This window comes from Dasypus novemcinctus, chromosome 6 (genome assembly GCF_030445035.2).
Source record: "Dasypus novemcinctus isolate mDasNov1 chromosome 6, mDasNov1.1.hap2, whole genome shotgun sequence".
Classification (NCBI taxonomy): Eukaryota; Metazoa; Chordata; class Mammalia; order Cingulata; family Dasypodidae; genus Dasypus; species Dasypus novemcinctus.
Window position 1 is genome coordinate 115,842,854 of NC_080678.1, and position 20,151 is coordinate 115,863,004.

Consider the following 20,151-nt stretch of genomic DNA (forward strand, 5'->3'; position numbering starts at 1 on the left):
AGGTGCATATACGTTTTTACATTACTGGAATCATAGCCTTTACAAAGTTCTAGAAATTGCTGTCTGCGTGCACGGCTTCTGATTCGGAGCCCAGGTACTGAATGCCAACCTAAGCGTCTTCGGCTCGTTGTCCTGCTAGCCTCCCTGTAAAGGCAGGTCTTTCTCATCTTCTTCAAGCGCTTAGCACGCCAGGCCCTTAGCTTGACTGTCGAACGGCGGTTCCGTTGCCTTACATGTCAGTTGTACTCTTTTGAATTAAATTCAGCAAAATTGCATGAAATATAATAGTATTTTATTTGTAACTGCAAATGAATCCATCAGGGAGCGTGGAGTGCGTCCCAGCCGAGACTTCTTGAGCGCAACGAGGCACCACGGAGTGCTGGGGAGGCCACAAAGAAACAGGGGCCAGGCGCTCGTTGACATCTACTGATGTCTCTGGGACTTTTCACCAGGTCACAAAGAGTTTGGGTGCCTGATGAGCACCCCCCCACACACACCCCCCCACTTACGCACACTCTTACACATGCACGTGCACACACACAAGACACTCAGTCCCATCTCTTCCCATTGGTAAGCCCTCCCACTGCCCCAGCCCTGCTTGCAGGGAAAGCTCTGTGAGATTGCAAACATTTTGGAAAATGGCATCAATACCTACATACCTCGTCGGTTTTATTACTGTGTACATGGTGTTTCCCAACACTTTAAATCCCTTTATATGATCAGCAAAGACCTCAGTTATGACTACGAGGAGGCCGCCACTGCTCTTGGAAAAGGTCAGCTCTCCTCCCAGGCAGCCAGTGTAAACAGCAGCATGTTCCCGCCTGCTTTCTGGGGAGCCGAGGCCCCTCTCCTGCTCTGCCCGACTCTCTGCGACAATCTGGTCCACTCAGATGACAGTCAAGCTGCAGACAAACCACAAACAGCGCACAAAGAGCAAATCCCGGCAGCCACAAACATCATATACCAAAGAGACCAGCCTAGCAAGCTCTCCGAGAGGTTAGCGCCTTCAGAGAGGATGCAGCATGCTTGAAAAGTGGGGGTCCACGTGGGTCCTCCCCGGATTGTATTTGGAGACATTTATTCCCAAGCCAAAGGCTAATTCTTTTGCGACAATGACGCCTGTTTTTAAAAAGTCATTATATGTCTGCTTTAGAAATCACATGTATCTCCTTGACTTTCTCAAGTTTTCAAAGGCTCTGCTTTTGTTTTCTTTTAAAAATCATGGCCTCGTTATGGAAATTACATCCCCACAACGGATGTAAAATTTATTTCCGAATTGCATCCACGTTCATGGGCAAAAGTAATCAAGAAAAGCCACTGGCTACAAAAACTGCAACAAAATGAACCTTTACAAAGCTAATGACTTAAGGGTGGTGGTAGAGACATATGAAGTATGTGGGGCTTACACTATTTGTCATTAACACATATTCTGAAAGCTTGGCTAATATAATGTGACACAAAATTAGTCAAACACAATTCATGCAATATTGTTTAATTTTACTCCTCATTTAACTTGGTTTTAAGCAAAATCATTATGTCACATGATAACGTTCACTTGAACAAGAAATATTTCATAATGGTCGCTGCCTTTAGAAACGAGTTATTAGGGACTCCATGTTGAACACATTCTTAACTATGGGAACTACGAAGCTAATAGCTTAATCATATTTTGACACCATCTACATAGTTTATGCATTATTTACAAGAAAGATATAAAAATGAAACCACTGAATAGCTCACACAATACTTCACAGTCATAGTTAACTAGTTAAAAATATAACACATTTATCTTCCAGAGCCTTTCTATTTGCATATAGATATTTGCATACCATGTTGCAATGTGCTGTTAATGTAAAATTTAACCTTTGTTCTTTCCCTCTAATGTGCAAGGTATACTCATTAAGTTAAAAATAATGGCAAAAATAAGTCTTCTGGTGATATACATTTCATAAATTATTCCCCAGAGCTGTGGGGAAAGGTAAAATGTGGGTGGGAAAATGGTTAATTGAATTAATTCCTCATTTTCTATATTTTTATTTTACAACTTGAAGACAGAGCCATTTGACTAGTATATGTCAACTGTATGAATTACAAAAGATCTCCTCTCAATTATTCAAGATGTCAGCCCTCTTCGTCCTATGTTAAAACAATTCTCCACCTCAGGATGGAGATGGATGTACAGCATCATCTTGCACACCTGTTAAATGGATGGCCGTTCCCTCAGCGGGGGAATATGCAACCACTAAGCATAAAACTTACTGCAATATCATTAAGCATTCGGGCAAAAGTGTAGACAGTCTTTAGCTTGCTTTAGGTTATAGTGGGCATTGTCCATTTCTAATTAAGCCTACGTTTGGACTTTTATGGAAGCCAGGCAGGTACTTGTCACAGTTGGAAATCTGGTAAGAGACTGTGTTTGCTTGACTCTCTAAATCCCAAATTCACTTTCACCTGGTTGACACATCCCAACTTTAAAACACATCGTTCAGCACATTGTATCGAGGCAAGTTCAGTTGTTGGGAAAAAAGGAAATGAATAGATGACAAGTCCATCTGAATGTACCAAACGTCCAAATTCCTTGTTGAGTGGACATATCTCAGATGATCTCTACCCAAAATGATTCCAGTCCGCAGAAGCAAGGATGGCACCCAGCCAGAGTGAGCGGGACAGGGGTGGTAGGTGAATGGGGTGGAGCCTGGGGGGACCCAGGAGTGTGGGTAAGCAGTCAGGAAGGGAAGGGGTTCTGGGATGAACACAGGCCTGGGAAGGGGCTGCAGGGACCTGCAAGAAAGCAGGCGCCCCAGGAACCTCCAAGGTGTAGAGCTCGTCTTCCCAGCGCCCCAGAACTCCAACAAAGCACTGCCCCCTAGATTCTCTATTCCCGTACGACACCAGAGCCGGCAACCCAGAGGCATGGAGGCATCAGAAAGCTCAGTCCACCGAGGGAGGAACGGACCCAAGGGAGAGGAGCCGGGGGGCAGCCCCGGAGCCCAGACGGCAGCCCCCCAAACGGCGCCCCCCGCCGCCTCCTTTCCTGGACCGCATGGAGTCCTGGGCTCCCCCAATTTCCAGAGCAGTGGGGGGTCTGATTTTCTTCTGCCCCCACCTCTACACCAACCATGGTGCTCGGCGCATCCTGAGCCCACCCACCACGACTTCCGCACTGACCTCCAAGAACCACCTCGCTGGGAAAAGGGCAGCTCTGTCCCCGTGGGGTGCCCCTGGGCACGGATGCTGGCAACTCCCTAGGAAGGCTGGCATGACCCCACTCTGCCATATCCATCTAACTCAGCACCCCAGAACCGCCTTCCACCACAGTCCCACGTGGCAAGGGGCCTTCCACGCGGCTCCCACTTTTTTTAACAACATGCTATTTATAAGCAGACACGAAACGTATGCAAGCTGTGGGAGCAGACTTAGTCTCATCTCCCGGGGATTGTTGCTTTCTCATTTTGGCACCACCGGAAAGATAAACGCACTGTGATCATACCTCATTTTCTGTAAGAAAGGAAAGAATGACCCCAAAATGCTGAGTGCATTTCAAATGAGGAGCAGTGCAGGCTCTTCCACCGGCCGCCCGAATCCCCTTGAAATGGAGGCAGAGCTATGTGGCAGCAACGCAGTATTGAACTTTTACTTATTTCCTGTGTCTTCTGGACTCCTATGTGTGTGTGATTGCTCTTGTAAAGGTTCTTACCGAGGTAAATAAAATTGTAGAACCTTGGAAACACTATTATTACAGCACACAGCTAAGGTGTACAGAACGGGAAATAACTCTCGGAGGAATGAATTACATGTGATGAGGGCCAAAAGAATACAGCTCCTATTTCAGGAAGTCTTCCAGGCAAAAGCAGAGATTTGGCAGTTTTAGCGTTCCTTTCAAGACAATACACGTCCACCAAAAACATTATTCTTCACAGAGCGCCCCAGAGGCCGCCGCGATCACGTGGATGCCGTTGCAATTCCACTACCTCGAATTCAACACAGATCTTCTTTATTAATTTTAATTTGTCATCAATAGCCTGACAGGCACTCTTTCGGCAAGAAATACTGCATTAACTGTTTCACTCACTGTGGCAGCTATTAAAACCGTGATGGTGATTAGCAGGAATGAGGTCAAACAGAATAATGCGAGCCTAAGTCGCTACCAGCGAAATGTAGAACACAGGAGGATTTATTATGTTCACTTGCCGAGGAGTAATTTAAAAACAGGGTACCCCGTCTGCCCGGCTGATTCAGAGGGCTATCCAGCTCATTGAAACAGTTCTTGCTAATACGTTTATTTGCTTCTGGCATATATTCCCATTTACCGTATTTCTCATAACCATAGTTAAAATAAGCTTAATTGTTGCTCTCCACTTCATATAAACTAGCAGGTAAATAAATCATCCGATGATTAGCTCAGACAATGTAAATGAGGGTGATTTAATCATCGATATTAGCAACAGAAAAATCAGTATTTATAACCTCCTTCTGAAGAACTGAAATTAGTTCTCTTTTTGATGAGTCTGTTTGCTAAATCAGGATGTCACAGGGACACTGAAAGTCTCCACTCTGCTAGAGGTAAAGTGACACGCTGTTAAGCATCCTGGGGAAAATGTTCAGTTTTTGCAGCCATGGTTAGGTCCACTTGGGAACTTTGCCTGTGTTCTTTGTGAAAAATAGGAAATCCAGGCCTTACAGTGACCTGGAAATCCATGGCCTGGGGCTGCCTTTTTCAAGGAATTCAGATCAACTTGGAGTTCCTGCTAATAGTTCAAAACATTTTTTATTGGGAGGTGATTTAAATTGGGGGCTAAAAATAGAGAATGCCCATTCTGACATAGACAGCATATTTTAAGTATGCAGGTTATTCTCAAGCTGAGAGCCCACGAGAACAAAAGCAGCTACCAATAATCTTTCAGTTAGTTCCAAATGTCACTCAATCCTTATTTTAAATATCATTTAAACCACTTAGCGTGGGGGCTCTTTTGCACTCTAGTTTCTTGTTTATCTGGAATGTGCTGTGGCTGGTAGCACGTGGACAAACGAGCCGAGCCGGCAGGGAAAACTGATGATGTGACCCCACCCAAGTCCCAGAGGGTTCCCCTGCGTTGCTGGAAAACACCAGGCATGGGCCATGTTTTGCTGCAATGTGGTTTTCCTACAACCTTCACACCTGCTGATTTGTGCAAAAACAGATAGGTCAATAAATAGGTAACATTTTAGCTGAATAATTCTAGAGAGAGTGGTAAAAATTGTGGCTTGGTACAAAATTTCAGAAAATAGTGGGAAAGGCTCTTTTTCTGCACATTAAGGAATTTTTAAGTCTTTTCTGAGCAGCTAGATATTATATAAAACCGGCTAGACCCTCACGCAAGGAAGCTTGCAATGAATCCGAGGATTGGCATTATCAGGAGGGGGGAATGTAATAAACTCCGCTGTAAGTCTTTCTCTGAACCTGGAAAGAATACAGCCAACATTCGCCACCCTCTCCCAGGATCTGTCATCCAGAAAGCGGGAGGCTGCGGACGGGGGCAGAGAGAGCCGAGAAAGGACAAGGCCTGCCAGGGGATGCCCACGCTGGCCGCCTCTCCTGCTAAGAACTGCCGCTCACGTCCATCAGGCCTGGCTGCAGGAGGGAATGTTCGTGGCCGTGTTTCCGACGCCAGAGCCTGTCATATTAGACAATCAGAGAACTTTCATAAGAAAACCAAGGCATGTCAAACGGTCGCAGGGGCCGCGCGCGCGTCTCGCCCAAGGAAAACGAGCGAGCGGCGGGAGAGGCAGCGCCAGCGCCGAGGCACTTTGTTCCCCGCCCCCCGGGCTGGGGGACGCCCCTGCGTGGAAGGCAACGCAGACGTAACATCGCGGCTCCGTTTGAATCGATGAGCCGCGCGGTGTCTGTAATTCCACATCAAGCGGCCGCGGCGGCTGGCGTTTATTTGTGCTGCTGTTTTGGCAGGTTATCCGAGGGCCTCTTCTCATCTGACATGTCAGGTCTACAATCAAACAAAGAGGACTGGCGAATTCACTTTTACAGTTAGGCAAGCTGAATGCTATTACCCGTGTATTTGTCACCGACCTGCAGATCCGAGGCTCTAATCTGCCATCTGGATGGATGCTACAGAGGAAGGAAGCCAGGGACGTGCATTTCTCAGTAACTACTTGCTGCCAGCTATTATTTTAAGGGTCCTGTGATTTTCTTTTATTTTGAGTAGAAAAAACAAGGCAGCTGCGGTAATAAAAAGGCATATCAACTAGTCACTCCCTGGCAGATTTGTCACTGGTGTGGCTACAGTCGAGGCTTTTTTGTTGTTGTTGCTAGAAAATGTATACTCGCGAAAATAATATTGTAAATCTGGAGTGTGTGCTTCAAATAAAACCCTTTTTAGTGCCTTGCATACTAGAAAACAAAATAAAAATGCATGCATCTTATAAAGAACTGCCGATACCTGTGCATGCGCTCGGGATGATACCTGCAAATCATACATTGACAGAAGATATTTTAGGTGATACGGTTTCGTGGGGAAAGTTATTTTTTATTCCTAAATCACATTAACATAGCTACAAAGCCATACATTATCACAGCTCTCCTATAATTTTCCTAAACATTTTCTAATGATGGATTGTATTTTAAGGTCTCCCAGGACCCAAATTTAACTAATTCCCAGTTGTGAATTAAGTGGCAAAGTCAAAGGCCTCTGATGATTCTTTTTATTTTTGCACATTGCAATCCTACAGCCGTTTTTCCCCCGTTCAGCATATAAATAAATCTTCAGAAATGGCCGGCCACCAGTAAAAATCATCAGTTGTTCGATACATGTTTTTAAATTAATTAGGAAAAAGCTCTTTCTTAAACAAGGATCTCAAAGATGGAGACCTGGTGTCAAGCCACAGATTTACAAACAATGCATTTCTGCTTTTCCTCTCACATTTTGAACTTTCTACGTGATGGGAGCTCCCAGGCAGAACAGGCGGGAGGGACAGCGGCCCTCAGCGCAGAGGCCCGGAGCCTCCAGGTGTGGCCGCAGGACGCGGCTTGAACAAAGGACCCCTCGCCTCGTTGCCCGCCCACCCTGCGCAGGAGTCAGACAATTCTGAACAATAAAACCCGGCCCCAACAAAGAGTGATTAATGGCCTGGGGAGCTGGAACACCACGTCGTCCAGATCGGCTACGTGCACACGGGTCTTTGAAGGGGGAAATGAAAAGAGTTTCTAGCTTTAAATATTTACTACTTCATTCATCAATGGAGCATGGAAACAAATACTCAAAAGTTATTTTCCCAAGCCTGCCTCTCCACACTGCGCTCACCTGCAGTACCTGCTTATGGCAGTTAGCGCCAGGGAAGGCGTGGGGACGACCGGGCCACGCAGAGGGCAGGGCATCTTCAGGGGAGCCGTTCGTTCCCTTCCTGAATTTTGTCACCTGGGTCTCCTGCAGGCTTATCTGATGTTAAGGACCGAAGTTCTCATCGTTGTTTTGCTGTTTCTACACAATCTATTATTGAAAAGTGGCCCATCTCTGTACGAAAGTGAACGCTTTTATGTCATTTAAGAGGAGAACGAGATAGAAAATGTCGCTACAAAGGAAACCGCCTGCATGTCAGAATACATTTTAAAATGTCATCACTGTTTCCGTAATTGTGAGATGTCAGTTTTAATTTTCCATTGGCAAAGTTTATTCTGCCTATGTGAGAAAAAGAGCACACATTTTTATTTTTACAAGCGCTTATGGTACAATCTTTCCTGAGCTAAGTAATAAAAATCAGGTTTTTATTATTATAATAGACCCCATCATTATATTCTACATCTATTGAGCACCCTTGATGTGCACTTCACTATTTTGTCTCCATCTGATAGCCATTCTTGGAGGGAGACACTGTTGTTTCAGATGAGAGAACTGGGGCGCGGTGAAGCCACACAGTGAGCGAGCAGAGGCCAGGACTCAGCTCCACGTCCGCGGGCTCCAAAGTACCCTGACTGCGTCTTCCCTTCCTGCCTTCCTCTGCCCACCCGGGGAGGCCCTGCCCACTACTCGTCCCTCTTCCCCTCTGCACGCCCCCTCCATCCGTCCGCTCCTCCAGGGAGTCATCCATTCTTGCCAACCAACAAAGCTTTGCTAATGAAGAAAACAATGAAGGCAAGATGAAGGGGGTCAGGAGCCCCTGGCATCAGAGAGCCAACACCAGGCTCACTCGCCTCTGAGCAGATCCCAAGGCCCACCTATAGATGGTGGGTTGCACCAGAAATCAAGATGCACATGGGAACTACCTCATTTGAAAGGGAAGTGTCCCTTCCAGTGGCACCACAAGGTAAGGGCTAAACCCCCAGGTGGGTCTGGTACCCAGAGGATACCTGACGTCAGTCATGAGTCTCAATAGCGCAATCTGAAGACATTTGGGGTAGTAAAATTAAGCCTTTGAGGAAGGAAATTCAGACTTGCCCAACACCATCCAACCATATTAAAGGGGCTGAAAGGGAAAGGACAGGAGAGTAAGGATGAGTGTTAGGGAGTAGGGCAAGGAGCTGGAAGAAGTTGTTTGTAACCAGAGTTCCGTTTCTCTGGCCAATAGTGCAGGTATGGCCATGGCCAAGAGGGAGAGGGTGGCCATGGCTAGAGCATGGGGTTGGCCATGGCCACAAGGGAGGAGGTGGCCATGGCCAAGAGGGAGGGGGTGGCCATGGCTAGAGCATGGGGTTGGCCATGGCCATGAGGGAGGAGATGGCCATGGCCAAGGGCTAGGAGGTAGCCATGGCCAAGAGGGAGAGGGTGGCCGTGGCAAGAGCACGGGGTTGGCTATGGCCACAAGGGAGGAGGTGGCTGTGGCCAAGAAGGAAGGAGTGGCCATGCCCAAGAGGGAGGGGGTGGCCATGGAGAGACAGGTGAAAATTCCACTGATGGGGGCCAAAGCTCAAAGGGAGTACATGGCGTAAGGAAACATGCCCCACACAGGTCTCTACACACTGGGTATTCGGCAAGTCTTTCTTTTTTCCCTTTGAACCCAGTTGCTCACAAAACCCAACCTTGCCCCAGAAGGCCCTGCACAACCCACCTCCCCAGACCTGGCTTCTTTGCAGGACGTGTCTCTCAAGCCTCTTCGCTTGGCCCCCTGGCCTGACATCTGTGCCCTTCTCCCTTGGACTGTGCACATTTGGCCTCCTGGCCAGGAGTGAGGCTCACGCTCTCTCGGCCTCGTTTCAGCACTTTGCCCAAGTGCCACTTCCTTGGACAAGGAGGCTTTTCATGACAGATTCAAGATCCAGTTTGTTCCTGCTTCCTTACCTCTCCCCAGTACTCCCTTCCCAGTGCTGCTCTCAACTTGACTCCGTGACCGTCCCTCACTGAGTACACCTCAGTGAGTTCCCAGAGAGCAGGGCTCACATGTCTCCCTCACCAGCCCAGCACAGAGCTGGCATGCAGCAAAGGACCCTGGGACATTTGCTCACTGAGTGACTGGGCAGGTGGGTGAGTGAGTGAATGAGTGAATGAGTCAGTGAATAAGAGAATGAGTGAATAAATGACTTAATGAAAGAGTGAGCAAGTGAATGAGGGAGTGAATGGGTGAGAGAGTGAGTAAATAATGAGTGAATGAGTGAATGCATGAGTGAGTGAATGAATGAATCTGATTTGCTTGGTCTTTGTAGACAGGGTTTGACTAGTGTTTCATTTCCATTCGAATCATCTGAATTGTTTCATCTATTCAGTCCAAGTGCTTACAGTTCTTGGGGCTATGTGAACTTAGCATCAAGGTCCCGAAAAATCAGTTAGGTCGTTACTAAAAATGCCAAAAGCATCATCTGCACACACGCATGTGCATACACAAATGCGCACATACACCTTGATACATTGAGAAAGGAAACTAGCAATGCTAGGCTTTTGTGACCATTCAGTGGAAACGTTTCAATGTTGCACTTGTAAATTCCAGACCCAGCTTTACCTGTAAGGTAAGAAACTTTATTTTGACTTCAGAGATTTCATAAAGAGAGAGTGAACTCTCCACCACTAAGCTTTCCACAAAGAAGTATGCGTGTGTATGAGAACGTGGGAGTGTGAGAGAGAGAGAGTTGTTGTTATTTTTGTATACGCTTCAAAGGATCTGCTGATCTCTCCCAGCATTGCCTTTCTGGGAGAGAGGCCAAGTTCCTTCATTTTTAAAATATCATAACATTTGTGTTAGCAAAAACTACTATAAATACCATCAGCTATAGAATTACAGTTTAATTTTTATTTTGACGTTATCAAAATTTGAGAAAAAATATCTTTGGGGAATACAATTATCTTGCTTAGCCTCAGCCCACAAATAAACAGAAGCCGACTGTTCCCTGCAGTGGGGCCTTCTCCAGGAAAGTCCCTCCCAAGTCCAGGTGCCGCAGCCAAGGCGGAAGCCGGAAGCGGGCCTCGCAGCGCCGGCCCCACAGCCGGGCTCTGACTCCTTGGCCGCACCAGGCGGGCAAGCATATTGAATTCGTAAAACCCACTTTTTAAGGACACACGATGTTTATAAAATACAGACACTGATTTGTCATACCAAATCCTACCTGAACACGGGTGGACTTCTCGTTTGGTTTCTTTTAAAAGCATAATTAAGCAGATAGGAGCATCTACATCGTAGAAGACCCAGACATAAGAATTCATTGCCTTCTAATCTTCAATATTTGAGACTGCCCAGAGCTTCAGGAATGCAGAAAGCCAGTTAAACTCCCACCGATGATGCTGATGATGCTAGCATCTGATTTTCTCCTCTGGTTTCATTTAAAATCCTACTCTTTCTCAACAGTTATCCTTCATTGTTTTTATAATCTTACTTCTTAGATATTAATGAATCTCTAGTGTTACTAAAAACTATACTTGAGTGTTCTAACAAGCCATTCCAAAAATATTTGGTGAACTGATTAAACTTAGGTTATCATTTAAAATGTTCAGCTGGAATGTCGATATTCATTAGCACTCTTCAAATCTCAGGCCCTCTTGATTGTATGTATCCCACCACTGAGGCTGGTCGGCAGCTCCTGTGAGGGTGCTGGGTGGGCTCCTGTGAGGGTGCTGGGTGGGTTCCTGTGAGGGTGCTGGGTGGGCTCCTGTGAGGGTGCTGGGTGGGCTCCCCAGCAACTGGGCATTAATTAGCACACTTGGCCGAAACCCTCCAAGCAAACCTGGCACAGACAAAAGTTGTTTTAATTGTTTTCCTAATGAAATGAAAAAGAAGCAACAAATGTCTAACCCTAAATTATCATTAAAATGTATCACCCAGGGAAGCGAATTTGGCCCAACAGATAGGGTGTTCGCCTACCACATGGGAGGTCCAGGGTTCAAACCCAGGGCCTCCTGACCCATGTGATGAGCTGGCCCACACGCAGTGCTGATGCACACAAGGAGTGCTGTGCCACGCAGGGGTGTCCCCGCATAGGGGAGCCCCACACGCAAGGAGTGTGCCCCATAAGGAGAGCCGCCTAACACAAAAGAAAGTGCAGCCTGCCCAGGAGTGGTGCCACACACACGGAGAGCTGACATAAGATGATGAAACAAAAAGAGACACAGATTCTGTGTGCCACTGACAAGAATACAAGTGGACACAGAATACAGAGCAAATGGACACAGAAAGCAGACAACTGGGGAAAGGGGAAGGGAAGAGAAATAAATTTTTTTAAAACTTTAAAAAAAAAATGCATCACCCAAGCCCCATCTCCTCCACCTTGATGTCCCAAGAGTACCTCGTGACACCATTGGCAGGGGTGGCATCTCCTCCGCTGGACCCAGAGCGCGCTGCCCACCCTGAACCAAGCCCACACACTTATTCTCCTGCTGCACGTCGACAGCTTCGTGTCATCAGCCTCTTTGGATGTGACAAATCCCCTTCATTCTTTTTCCTCCTCCTTCCTTTGAATGTAATGTCATTGAGTCTTTTTTCCCCCTGGTTTTATTTCTCAAATTCAATCAAAACCTTTTGAAGGTGCCCCATTTTATTTGTCTTTCCGCATGGCTCTGCCCCAGCGACCCCAGTACTTGGTCCCCTCTCGATCCTCAGGGGCTCCCCGCCTTCTTCGTTTCCGATGTCAATCTGTCGGCCATTCGCCTTCCGGTGAAATGGTCCTTTATGAGTCCTTTGGAAATAAATGTATGATTCTAAAAGTCATGTGAGCAGAATTGAAGAGAGTCAGTCAAAATGAAAATATATGTTTAAGTACCTTAGAGCTCATGGAGCTGCGCCTTCAGAGATTAGCCGTGTCCCCCAGACTGCTTTTCGGAGGCATGGACGGTTAAGAGGCTCGCTAGGGCCACGCCAGGGGCCGGCCTTGCCAGCACAGTGCCCGGGGCCAGGGCCCTCGCCCCACCCCACCAGCAGCCACCTGCTGTCATTCTTCTCCGGCGGGCTCCACGTGGTCTTGGCAAGCCAGCCCGGCTCCACCTGTTGCTCATCATCGCCTAGAACATCGTCTCATGACCCAAAAGGAAGCCACAAAATGCAACTGTTTCTGAAATTTGGCAAATTGCATATGAAAAACCTTTACCCAGGGGAACTTGGAGCAAGAGGTACAGTTTACCCCAGCCCAGGGCTTACCGTGGGCTCCAGTCAAACACGTCAAGGCTAAAACCTCCCGGGAGCAACCACCGCGATCACAGTAACAGCACCCTTGGCATTTGAGGGCGTATTAAAATTCTGCTCCTGGTAGAAGTGTCCATCCAAGTGTGTGCATATCTCGTGACATCCTCACCATCAGTATGAATGGATCCTGTATTTTCTCCTTTTACAGATAAAGCAGTGGAGGTCGAAATTACTTCAGTAACTTGCACCAGGATGTGCAGCTAATATGTGGGCAGTCAGATTCAAACCCAGCTCTGCTCTCTCTACAGCACAGCCCTGCGCGACCACCTCCATGCTGCTCCGTCACTGGAAGCGTCATTTCCATGGCAGGCATTCACTCATTCATCCAGCAAACATTTACCGAGGCCTCCCATCCCAGCTGCCTGAGAAGGCACAGAAAGAAAGCTGGCCCTGTCCCCGAGAGCTGGCTTCTGGCGTTAGACTGCTTTGGAGAATTCAGAACCCAGCATCACACCTCTCTGCCAATGTGCACCTGACCAGTCCTTTCCTAATCTTTATTATTCTTCTACACTCCATTTTAAGGGACAAGAAAAGCTTCTTGCCAAATGGATACCCAGAACACAGCGGATGGAGAAAAGGCTTGGAAAGAGGAAAGAGTTGATCATTTACCCCGAAGAAAGTCAGTCAGTGGATGAAAGCATATTCCCTGGGCCTCTGAATATATCTACGGGTAATTTACAAAAACGATGAGAGCGAAAAGGGCTGCTGTTTTCAGAATCCAGAGCGCAGCCCGTGGTCTCCTGCAAAACAAGGCTCAGAGCCGGCCTCCCTGGGAATTCACATCCAACTCCGGTTCATAACTGCCGTCACGGCATCGACGTGGGCACTGCTGAGCTCCCTTATCAGCGCTGTGATGAAGGCGGCATAACCCCCAGATTATCATTCATTCATCTCGAGTCATTCTGAATAATATCACAAAATTGCCGTGTAATCATTAGGCCGTACAGCGGCCCAGGCTGTGCGCGCGGGCCTGGCGATGTCTGCGCACTGCCAGGGTTCACGCCACTTAATTTACTCTCTTCTTCCACATTTATAAACTCGGAGTCAACAGCGTGCAGTCGGAGTCAGATCCTGGAGGAGGCCCTTCAGCTCTGCTCATCAGTCAGGAGGACCTGGTCACAGGGATGGCGTCCCTGCTTGCCGGGCTGTACTTGAGCTGGAAACGAGCCGTGATCATCAATCCCGTTAAAGAAAGGGGGAGGCATAAATCATAAGGGATCCTGGGTCCAGTTGGCTGGGTCACATTTCTCTGCATACTTTTTTTTTTATGTTGTTGCAAGTTACAGGAATAAAATAGCATTTTAAAGCAATGTAGTTTCTCACCTACCCAACCACCCCTCCTCACAACAAGCATTCTGGAGGGAGACAGAGGTCAGCCTTTGTCCGGCAGCTCAATCACCCCAGGAACAGAATCTCTGCTATCCTCATGGTCACAAGATAGCTGCTTCAGCTCCAGGCACCACATCTTTGTTCAAAGGAAGAAGAAAGAAAAGAAGGTGGCACTGGGCAATTTGCCTGCTACATCTGACCAAAGCCTTCCCAGAAGTCCCAGCAAACACCTGCTTATGTCTTACTGCCTAGAACTTGGTCACGTGGTCATGCCAAGCTACAAGGGAAGCTGAGGATGTAGCCTTTGCAGCCCTGTTGTAGAGGCAGCGACCAAGGACGTGTTGGGGCACATCGGCTTGTGATTCTGTCCACACTCCCTCGTCCTCCTCTGAAGCTGTAAAATACCTAGAAAAGAGGTGGGGCATCAATCTCCAGAAGAAAAGCCCATCAATCCTCCTCCCGAAGAGTGAGGAAGGAAGAGTTCCTGGCCATAGCAAACGAGCCCACTCTGAAGGGGACTCACAGGCGCCGCTGACACATTTCACGGTAACGGTTCAGGGGACGTTGGGAAGGTCAGCGATTAAAAGTCATCCGTGTGGGAGACCGGGCTCCCATTTGACACTTATTTCCACTCCTTCCCACAGACAACCTGCAACTTCAGACCACAGACGTCATCCCTAAAACTTGACAGTGAGGGAAAGAGGCCCCTTTGACCACAAACCCAGCAAAGCCACAGGACAATAACAAAAAAATATGCTCGTCGGTAACAGTGGGTTTCCCAAAAGTACCTCGGTTTAAATGGAGCAAAATGCAAGAAAAGCAAACAAATCTCCAAGGAGACTCATAAACAACACATGTTCTTTTCCAAAACGTGCTCGCCACTTTGTACAAGTGTCCCCGTCTTCTCATCTGCCTGCTGGGGCTGCCAAGCCCGCCCACACCTCAGCCAGTCAAGGGGAGGTCTCAAGCCATGGCCCAGCCAGAGACCTTGTGGGTCCAAGTCCAGAGAGGAGCACAAAAAGGCTAGAAAGGCCTAGAAGCCCTGATGCAGCTGCAGCATGACCATAAAGAGCAACTCGGGGAAGGGGGCAGGTGCCAGCCGCCCAGGCCTGAGGAGGGGTGGGGGCCGCAATGGCTGGTGGCACAAACTTCAGGGCCAGGCAGACCCCGTTGCTTCACCCCGTCGATTTGGACGTCTGGGGGATCGGGCTGGCGTGTGCTGTGCCCTGGGAGAGCGGGTGCCTGTGACGCGTGGGGCATCGGGTGTGCACACAGGAGGCCTCCACAGTGTTTTCTTATGGATAATTGCTACTGGAAATACACCCATTCTGAGCTGGAAGCATCAAACAGGCTCTGGTCAAGCTGCCTCCCCCTCAGGGTTTCTTGGGCTAGGATTTTTTCTGATTTTTCAGGACCCCTGAAACTAAATTCCCAGTTTTGCATGTGTGTTACATACATATCTATTTTCCTGGTGAGAGAATCTCTAGATTTTATCAGGTCCTCAAAAGAGTCTGCCAAGCAAAATTGGAAAGTGGGCAACACTCTTAGAGTTACTAACTGATGGTGCAGGATGCGAGTGTGCTGGATTCCTCAAAAGTGAGTTAACCATCTTATTCCAGCTAGCGCCACCGTGCATCTAAGCCTGGGAATCTCAGGGGACACCTGAGAGGGCAGGTTTTCCAGCCAGGCCAGTATTCCTGTAAGGCACCTTGCAGAGAACTCAGCTTTGGGATGGATTTCTCCCCAAGGCAAATTCCAGCACTGATGGGACAGAAACATGCAAAGGGGCATGGATGAAGTTAAGAGAGTATAGGAAATGACTCATCAGGGCTGGAATTTCAGGCCCAAAGTGTTCCACGGAAGTGCCAAGGCCAGGAGCTGGGAAGGTGACCTTTGGTAATAAGGCCATTAAGGAGAGGACTGAGTTAAGACAAGGCCATCCTGGAGCAGGGTCGGCCTTTGTCCACTGAGCCTGGGGATTAGGAAGAGAAGTGATAGGAGGAAGGTCGGCTGTGGGTCACAGAGGCAGAGATGAAAGTAGACAAAGGTAGGTGGAGGTGGAGGTGGTGGTGGAGGTGGTGGAGGTGGTGGTGGATGTGGTGGAGGTGGAGGTCGTGGAGGTGGACATGATAGAGATGGAGGTGGAGGTGGTGGAGGTGGAGGTGGTGGACATGGTGGAGGTGGAGGTGGTGGAGGTGGATGTGGTGGAGGTGGAGGTGGTGGAGGTGGAGGTGGTGGAGGTGGAGGTGGTGGAGGTGGACATGATAGAGATGGAGATGGAGGTGGAGGTGGAGGTGGTGGAGGTGGAGGTGGTGGAGGTGGAGGTGGAGGTGGAGGTGGTGGAGGTGGAGGTCGTGGAGGTGGACATGATAGAGATGGAGGTGGAGGTGGAGGTGGAGGTGGAGGTGGTGGAGGTGGAGGTGGAGGTGGAGGTGGAGGTGGTGGAGGTGGAGGTGGAGGTGGAGGTGGTGGAGGTGGAGGTCGTGGAGGTGGACATGATAGAGATGGAGGTGGAGGTGGAGGTGGTGGAGGTGGTGGAGGTGGTGGAGGTGGAGGTGGAGGTGGAGGTGGAGGTGGTGGAGGTGGAGGTCGTGGAGGTGGACATGATAGAGATGGAGGTGGAGGTGGAGGTGGTGGAGGTGGAGGTGGAGGTGGAGGTGGTGGAGGTGGAGGTCATGGAGGTGGACATGATAGAGATGGAGGTGGAGGTGGAGGTGGTGGAGGTGGAGGTGGAGGTGGTGGAGGTGGAGGTGGAGGTGGTGGAGGTGGAGGTCGTGGAGGTGGACATGATAGAGATGGAGGTGGAGGTGGAGGTGGTGGAGGTGGAGGTGGAGGTGGAGGTGGTGGAGGTGGAGGTGGAGGTGGAGGTGGAGGTGGTGGAGGTGGAGGTCGTGGAGGTGGACATGATAGAGATGGAGGTGGAGGTGGAGGTGGTGGAGGTGGTGGAGGTGGAGGTGGTGGAGGTGGAGGTGGAGGTGGAGGTGGTGGAGGTGGAGGTCGTGGAGGTGGACATGATAGAGATGGAGGTGGAGGTGGAGGTGGTGGAGGTGGAGGTGGAGGTGGTGGAGGTGGAGGTGGAGGTGGAGGTGGTGGAGGTGGAGGTCATGGAGGTGGACATGATAGAGATGGAGGTGGAGGTGGAGGTGGTGGAGGTGGAGGTGGAGGTGGTGGAGGTGGAGGTGGAGGTGGTGGAGGTGGAGGTCGTGGAGGTGGACATGATAGAGATGGAGGTGGAGGTGGAGGTGGTGGAGGTGGAGGTGGAGGTGGTGGAGGTGGAGGTCGTGGAGGTGGACATGATAGAGATGGAGATGGAGGTGGAGGTGGTGGAGGTGGAGGTGGAGGTGATGGAGGTGGAGGTGAAGGTGGTGGAGGTGGAGGTGGAGGTGGTAGAGGTGGAGGTGGTGGAGGTGGAGGTCATGGAGGTGGACATGATAGAGATGGAGATGGAGGTGGAGGTGATGGAGGTGGTGGAGGAGGTGGAGGTGGTGGAGGTGGAGGTGGTGGAGGTGGAGGTGGTAGAGATGAATGTGGTGGAGGTGGAGGTGGTGGAGGTGGACGTGGTGGAGATGATGGAGGTGGTGGAGGAGGTGGAGGTGGAGGTGGATAAAGGTGGACATGGTGGAGGTGGAGGTGGTGGAGGTGGTGGAGGTGGTGGAGGTGGTGGAGGAGGTGGAGGTGGAGGTGGACATGGTGAAGGTGGATGTGGTGGACATGGAGGTGGTGGAGGTGGATAAAGGTGGACATGGTGGAGGTGGAGGTGGTGGAGGTGGTGAAAGTGGAGGTGGAGGTGGTAGAGGAGGTAGATAAAGGTGGAGGTGGTGGATGTGGTGGATGTGGTGGACGTGGTGGACGTGGTAGAGGTGTGGCAAGCCCAGGCAGCCAGGCGAGAGTCTGGGCAGATTCCTCCCAACAGAAGGCAGGGGGCACAGCCCTGCCCCAGCCCCATGCCAGGCTCCTGGGCTCCAGGGCTGTCATGAGCCTCTGACCTGAGGCTCAAAAGAAGATACCAGCTTTGTGGGCGATGTGGTGGTCTTGGGAGGCAGGCAGGTGATGATGCGAGGTCCTGACTCAGGGCACACGGTGAGTTCTGAAGTGGCCATGCTGAGGAGGCGCCTTCCTTGGCCAGGGCTGCTGTAACAGGGCAAACGAAGTGGACTGTCTCACGGTTCTGGAGGCAAGGAGTCCAAAATCGAGCATCGTGGGGCCCTGCTTCCTCGTCCAGGGGAGTGCCCACCCATGCCATGCCCGGCTTCTGGTCGGGGCTGGAAGCCACGCGCTTTGTGGCTCATGGTGGCAGCGCTCCCTCTCTGCCCACCACGTGGCCCGCGTGCTCGCTCTTTCCAAATCCCCTGGCGGGATGCCAGTCATACCTGATAAAGGCCCACCCGATTCTTAACCAGTCACGTCATCAACGACCCCACTTGCAGTAAGTCCACTCACAGGACAGGGGTTTGGACTTGAACATGTCTTTTGGGGAACACAATTCACCCCATGATGCTGGGCTGTGTGCTAAATCTGCCCTGCGTCCTTACTGGAAACCATCACTCAAGTTAATAGAATCAAAGGCAAAGTGAAAATCAGATCTGTCCTTCTCTATCATTCCTGGGATCAGAGGACCCCAGCCCCAACCCCCACCTCCTACTGTGCTAGAACCTTCCTCTGCCTCCCGCGCGAAGGCTCTGAGCTGCAGGAGGACGAATGTGGCCAACATGTTCTACCAAATAGCTTAGCTCTCCATACTATTTCCACATCTCCAACACTGAAATATAAAAGAAAATATCCTAATTTGTCTTTTTTCTGTTTTGAGAAAAGGAAATGAATCAATGGCCAAAGGAATATAAAAATATAAAATAATTTATAATATGACTCAAAACAAGATCAGAAACAGTGAAAAATTTGTGGGAGAGAGAAAATATATGGGCTCAACAAAGAGAAGTCTGAATTGAAAAATAGCTGAGGGCGGGTCCCCCAGTGACAAAAACACATATCAACCCCACGGGCAGAATTCCCTAAAGCCCTCAACTTCCTGGTAGTTCTTTGCCTGCCTCCTGCTGGAAGGGTCGCTGCAGCCAGCTGCACAGCTCCAGGCCTGCTCTCGGCGGGCACGGGCGCAGGCACCGCACCTGCCCCCACGGAGGGACGCGGGGCTGCGGCTCTTCCCAGCACATCAGCGACATGCGCGGGGAGGCTGGGAGAAGCTCACAGGCCTCGGCACCTGTGTGTGAGTGTGTGGGTGTGGATGTGAGTGCATTGTGTGAGTGTGTGAGGGAGTACAGTGGGCGTGTGTGTGAATGTGTGTGAGTACAGTGTGTATGTGTGCATGAGAGCAGTGTGTAAGTGTGAATGTAAGTGCAGTGTGTGTGAGAGTGTGAATGTGTGTGAGTGCAGTGTGTATGTGAGGGCAGTGTGTGAGTGTGCAAATGTGTGTGAGTACTGTGTGTGTGCATGAGTGCAGAGTGTGAGTGTGTATAAGTGTGAATGTGTGTGAGTGCAGTGTGTATGTGTGCGTGAGTGCAGTGTGTGGGTATGTATGGGTGTGTGTGAACTAAATTGAGGCAATGAATAATAGAATGGTCCTTGTTCAAATTTAACCTGGGATTTAGAACATGAAAAATTCTACAAATTGGAAACAAAAAAAGAGTAAATATGAGAGAGGCTAAAAGAACATGGAGAAGCAATAAGAAAATAAGAAATTTTTCCGAGAAAGAATTGAATATACAGATGAAAATTAACAAGATAGGGATAAGCTGTACCTTTAGGCATAACTTAGAGAACTTTGTAAACTCCGAAGAGGAAAAAATTGCACAGTATTTTCCAAAGGATGAGAATCAGACAGGCATCAAACTCCTCAGTGCAAAGTCCAGCACTACAAGGTAGCAGGGCGGCATTTGCAGCGCTGCGGGAGAGGTGCCCACGTGGGCTGGGTGTCCAGCAAAGCCCACTGTGCCCGTGTGGACCATGGGTGCCCAGCTAAGCCCACTCCTTTCTCCTGGGGAGGTGAGCAGTGTTAGGTCTTTTCATCTGCAGGAAAACACAGGTTTTAAGTATGTTTTATAAAAGATAAAGATAACCACTAGTAAAATGAAAGAAGACCACAAAACTTCAAAATCACTAGGAGAAAATAGAAAACATGAAAAATACATATTAACCTACCAAGAGGCTCAGAGTAGCGAAAACACAATTATAAACTAAGAATAGCATTAAAAAAATACACCAGATGGCAAGAAGACCAAA